The sequence below is a fragment of the Elephantulus edwardii genome, unplaced genomic scaffold (genome assembly GCF_000299155.1).
Source record: "Elephantulus edwardii isolate Elephantulus edwardi_28Jun2011 unplaced genomic scaffold, EleEdw1.0 scaffold00001, whole genome shotgun sequence".
NCBI lineage: Eukaryota > Metazoa > Chordata > Mammalia > Macroscelidea > Macroscelididae > Elephantulus > Elephantulus edwardii.
The window spans coordinates 47,312,717-47,319,055 of NW_006399751.1; positions in this window are offsets into that span (position 1 = coordinate 47,312,717).

Consider the following 6,339-nt stretch of genomic DNA (forward strand, 5'->3'; position numbering starts at 1 on the left):
ACACTTGGTGTGTTTTTTTGGAGTGTGAGAAACCCAGTGTTTTCTCAAGGTGTCCTTTACCAAGTTGTACTACAGAATGTTTCTAGATAAAAATAAAATGTAAATGTCCAGTCCTTCTATCAGTTTTTCATTAACTCTTAGCCTCCTCCCTCATCTCCAGTCACATGTCCTATATCTGAAGGCCATTTTTATCTCACAGGGGAAGTCCACAGCCTGTTCTGTAAGGCTGGGCTAGACGAGAAGCAAAATCTGGTTGATCGTCGCTTACAAGTTAATAGGAAAAAACAAGTGAAAATGCACCGAGTGTGGGTTCAAGGCAAATTCCAGAAACCCTTTCATGTGACTCAAAACAACTCCAGTTTGTTTCTTTCACTCCTTTCTGATGACTGAACTATATACCATGTTAACACAAAAACCCAGAGGACTGCAGTGCTCAAAGATTTCTGCAGAGCTTTCATTTCTCAAAAGACAGAAGAAGATAATTTGTGTCTCTAACTATTTTATCATGGGTGAATTCTTCTGTGCATTTTAAGTACATGTTATGTGATTGGAGGAATGTATGGTAGTCTGTATTTTCAGAACACAGACTTTTTTGTGTTTATTGTGTCTAGCCATTTTGTTTTAATTTTTAATCATTCAATTAAATTATTGATCTATTAGATAATTTTGAAAAGTCTTGTCATTTTTTGAAAGTGAAAAAAAAGTTAACTGCTTTGTATATACATTAGACTTCTGTCAGTTCACAAACACAGCCAAACTGTCACCCATTGTCATCTGATATCAGAGAGGCATTATGCCTTGTTTCCAGGGAAAATCTCAACAAACTCAGTATCAAGGTATGTTGATTTTTGTTTGTTGTTTTGTCTGTATTCCCACAAGTTCTTTTTTGTTTTAATTCAGATATGAATGTCTGAAATAGAATTTTCGTTTTCTCTTTCCTTTCCTAAAATTGAGGAAGTGTGATCCATGCTAATAATATCATCAGGCTATTCATAGATGTCTGAGTTGCTTCAAACTCTCTTTAAGACCACTATCAGACTCAAGAAATTGCTTAAACTAAAGAAAAATTTCTTTATTACCTCAAAAAAGATATGTTAACTTGTAAAATTATACTGCATAAAAATAGACTTTCCTCATTTGTTGCATAAATATTTACTTAGCACTTATATTAGCTGAGTTATGTGTAATATGATGGTGAACTAGGCTCTGTCTTCAGGAAGCATGTATAAGGCCTACGTGGCAAAGCAAAACATCCATATCCCACACCTTTAAATCATAATCTAAAATAATGTATAAGTAATTATTGATATCTTACAAACAAAAGAGTATACATTGGTTACAAATCAGTCACAAGTGGGTTATCTCTTACAAGGACCACCACTGGACTGTTTTCAACCCAACTACTTTCCTTTTTTTAAAATTCACGTAAATTTCCTCAAATAATGTGATTGGTTAAAGTTGGGTTGTGTCTTCATGTCTTGATAGGCTAGGACCGGGCAGCTTACATAAAATAGTGCCACTACAAAGTATAGAATGGAGAAAATTTATCCAAAGGCAAATCAAGATATTGTTATTAAAAAAAAAAACTAGTGGAAAGATGGTATCTAGTCACAGCTTGAAAATTATAATGACACCAATGTTGCCATTGTCCCTATGATACTAATAAACTAGTTACCATCAAATAAATTCCAACTCGTGGCAGCCCTTTGCATATCACAGTAAATCTTTACTCAGAGTGTTTAGTGGCACATATCTGTAATAATAGTAATTCAAAAGATAGGCATAGCTAATTTAGGAAAAGGAATGGAAAAGAACCAGGCTTCTGGTCTGTGGTGGTTATCAACTTGTCCGTGGATTTTGATATTTTTAGGATAATGTAAATTGCCTGTGTGATATAAATTCTAACCTCTGTGGTATAAATGAAATAAGAATAGACACAGTCTTATAATGATGTCGTTATTCCCCATGATGTGGTCTGATATAATTAGCCCTGATCTAAGAGTTTTAGGATAGGATACAACACTCTGATCATAGCCAAATCCAGTATAGGGGAAGTCACCCCAGGAGTGGTGTGCAGTGAAGAGGGGAAAAACCCTCTCTCTAACCCACAGACTTGGTACTCACCAGCCTCTACAAGCCTGTAAGCCATTTCCTGGAAATAAATTATTAAACAAAGCTGCACTGACTTTGCTTCTCTGGAGAACCTAACCTAAGGCATGGTCTTTGGATATGCCTTCTCAGAATATGGTGAAATGATGAAATTGTCTAGAGTAAGGCATTCCTGAGAACTTGGGGGAGTCAACTTATAGACACCTTTGAATAGCAACTAAGTCATTAGGTTCTAGTTCTTAACTAAAGCTATATGAGCAGGTTTTTTATTTCTATTCTGACCTACTATGCTAAGTTGTAAATGTTCATGAGACTAATTTGGAGGTATCATAGAATGGAATGGGGATCCATTTATGTGGTAAGAGAGACCACATAAAGGATTTTGTAATAAGTAGGCTTGGTGGCAAGTCCTCAGAAATAAATCAAGATTTCTGTTTAAACATGCATAAATCAGTAAATGTAAAAATGAAAAATTTTAAGACTCTTAATTCAGTTACAGTTCATAATTAAAGTATACATTTAAAAGTCAAACTGGTAATAAAAAAGATTATATACAACAAGGGCAGTTTAGATAAGTTAATGTTGCTATGGTAACCTCAGACATCTTCTTGTGCCTCAATTTAAAAATCATGGCCCAAGGTAGTTTTAAAAACAACAGAAGGTAAAATTATTCTCACATTCTCACACATGTAAATTGTACTGTCTCTCTTAGTCCTAAATAGCAGATTCAAGCCAGTCTCTTGACTGGCACGGTAAAAATCAGCTTCTTGTAGTTCTGTAATGTATTACAGCATGAGAGTTAACCTTTAGAAACTTCAAAAATACATCAACCAAATTTGGACTGTGAGACACAAACTGGGCTCTTTTGGTCCCCATCCAGTGTAGACTTCCTATACCACGCGCCTGCACAGTAAGGCCATTTCCACCAGTGTATTCTAGAGTCTCTTTCAGTCTTACTTACCTAAAGCGGAAAATACAGGTATTGGCAGTAAAAGAAAAGGGAAAGACCTCATGTGTAAATTTGCCTAAAGAAATTAAGAAACTAGGAAGTGTTTCAAACGTATTTGCTTGGAAGTTAATTTAAAATATTTGAAAACTGACAAAACTCTTAATTTCTCCATCATATCCAAAAAGCTAGGATCAGAGTTTGATATTTTAAAAGTCATCTGAGGAAGCTGTAATTCAAAAGGACTGTTTTCTAAGGGAGCTCTGGTGGCCTAGTGGCAAGACACTGCACTGTAATCCCAGAGGTATGTGGTTCAAATCCACCAGATGCTCTGCTGGAGAAGGAGGGAGCAATCTCCTGTACCAGTCAGATCTGATTTGACGGTACACGTAAAAATAATACAATAAAAAAAAAATTTTTTTAAAGGACTGTTTTCTTTCTAACAGGAAAAGGGATATTCCTTTATCTCCTTGCTATAGAGAACTAAAAGCAGAATATGCTTTATTGAAAATACACCCTTAATTTTTCTCCATTTCTATAAATTCCCCTTTGAGCTTTGTTCAAATGTAACATTCTCACATACAAAGCGATGGTTCAGAAGGCTATAAGAAAGGCAAGATGGCAGTTTTTATTAAGAAAAGTTTTGCATTCAGTAAGGCACATTTGTTATATTGAGACACCCTGTTAATGTTGACTTCTGAGAACTTACTTGCCTCACTTTTTTTCAGCTCCATATGCTTTGCCTCTAAATTGTGAAGCTCTCCTGGCTTTAAGATTATGTAATCTAAATCATTGGCTATGTTCTAGTCTGTATGTGAAAATCCACCCACATGCAAATAGTAAGCTTCCTGGGGGCAAAACAGAAAAGTCGTCTGAACCATTTGAACTGTTAAAACAACAAGTAAGTTAAATCCTTGCCCCTAAACTCCCCTTGCTATATTCTGTTGGTTTTCCAACTCCATGCCAAGTTCCAAGTTCCTGAAGCCTGAATCTATCACACATTGTTACTCCTAATTGGTTTTAATGTTTATTATGCTCCTCACAAGTGCAGATAACTTCCCATTTGCATCAGTAATAGACTTCTCTTTCAAAGCCACTGCTCCTTCTGCTTCCTGCCTCTATTAGTCATCTGCAGACTACATGTTGACTGGGTATTTTCCCTACTCGGAAAAATGCATTGTACATTTTAAAACCCTGAATATGAGTGAGACATTGTTATTGATAACAGCATTGACAACGTACAAGGCAGCATACAGCATACTTCAGCAACAGACACTTTTTCACTCCAGGAGAAAGATTGTGATGCCTTGGAAAAAGCATCTCCTTAGAATCACACAAGCACAGGTCCTAGTTCCTATTGAGACTCTAAGCTGCTCTTAATTTAGCTTTGAGTGTTAAGTGTTTTATATATTATGCACATTACTTCACTTAATCTTCAAACCCCTGTGAATTCGCTTTTATTATAGTCATTGAACAGATGAGACTGGGACTCTGAAACGATGAGGGGCTTACTCAGGACATCACAGCAAGTAAGTGCCAGAAACAGAATTCAGACCCCAAATGCCCTGATTCTAAAATCTCTGCTCTCATTTCACTGCACTTTGATTTGATCAGTTCAAATGCTGCACACAAAGATGCTGGAAGAGAAAGAGCAACTGATTTCAGCAGAGAAACCCAGCAATGAATGGGAGTTTGGATCAGGTGACCTTCAAGATAACGGCTGATTCAGTGATTCTCTGAGATAAGTGGATTGTGCTTGTCCACGGTTACAGACTGGGAATGGAAAGGAGCACAGAGGAATGACAAAGCAAAAACCTTTCAGTCAGTTCTTCTCCACATCACATTTGGCATATGCTTATGCTTCCTCCTCTCGCCCCACCCCTTGAATTCGGGTTTCAGCCTTCATCTTCGCATCTCAGAACCAGAGTGCTCATCACTTGCATACTCTTCACTTAAAGAAAAAAAAATCTGCAAAGGGGTTGGAGGGACGCTCTTAAAATGTCTTCAAAAGGATTCCGCTCTAGTATAATCTAAAATCTATTAATCAGGGTCTCAATAATAAAATATGAGTGAAAGCATCTTATTTAAAACACAGGGTGTACATTAATGCCAATTCAAGCATGAAATGTTGAGCATTTCTTGGAATATGGTTTGGGATTTAAGAGGCACAAAGGTACCTGCAAGATGGCTTTCTTTGGTGTAGTCATAAATAAAAATAGCAGTAAAATAACAGTTGCATCCTCATTTATAATGAATCTCATAGTGTGCCCTCAGAGCTACAGAGGAGAAGGGATGGTAAAATCTGTCTTTCATTAACATATGCCTTAAATGACAGGGAAGAGGTGTTGAAGATAAAATTACTTTTTCCTCCGAGTATGAATCAGCAACATGCAGCAACAAGCAAGTAATAATAGTTCTATGAGTGAATGCCCTACAGAGGGTAGGAAAAAGAGCATCAAATCAGTAAAGGAAGCGCACCTGCAGACTGGACCCACGAGGCTTCAGGACACAGTCTCCTTGGGCACAGTCATGAGTTGTCTGAGAGCACAGTTACCTTAACTCACCAAGCCAGGGTGGCATGAGGGAAATGGTCATGTTAAGACCTCCCCATCGTCAAAGACAGCCCATCTGCGGCTGCCCCTCCACTCAGCAGAGACACAGCACATGTGTTTTCACAACCACTTAACCTTTAGGCAGGAACAGCTAGAGGAAGGTGAAGGAAGGAATGCATGTGAACATTACATAAGGGTGGAGGAGGAAGCCAATATGTTAGGAACATATTGACTCCAGATAGTGTCCAGTTAACTATGCCTTTGGTATCCCAATGATCTGCCTCTTTATCTTGGATTTTCTCCAGCAGGTTGGCACTAAGATCCTGGAGCAAAGGAAGTATACACTTTTCTATCCATCATTATCTTCCAAATAAAAAGTCCTTGCTAGCCTCCTGAAAAGATCTGAGCAGCACCATCCTTGATTTGGTTAAAGGGATTTGGTCTGGAAAAGCATTTACTGATACTTTTATTCCTCTCAGCTTAGAAATTATGTTGGAATTGCAATGCAGCTTCTTGTCGATTGCATAACAATGAAAGTTTTTCTTTTATTGTTCAAGGAGAAGAGTGAATGGGGGGAAGGGTGTTGTTGTTGTTGTTAGTTGTTATGTGCCATCGAGTCACCTGCGACTCATAGCGACCCTATGTGCAGCAGCCCTAACTCCGCTCTGTCCTGTGCCAGTCGCACTGTCTCTGACACTCCCATCCCAATTATCCCAGTCCCTGAATCAATCC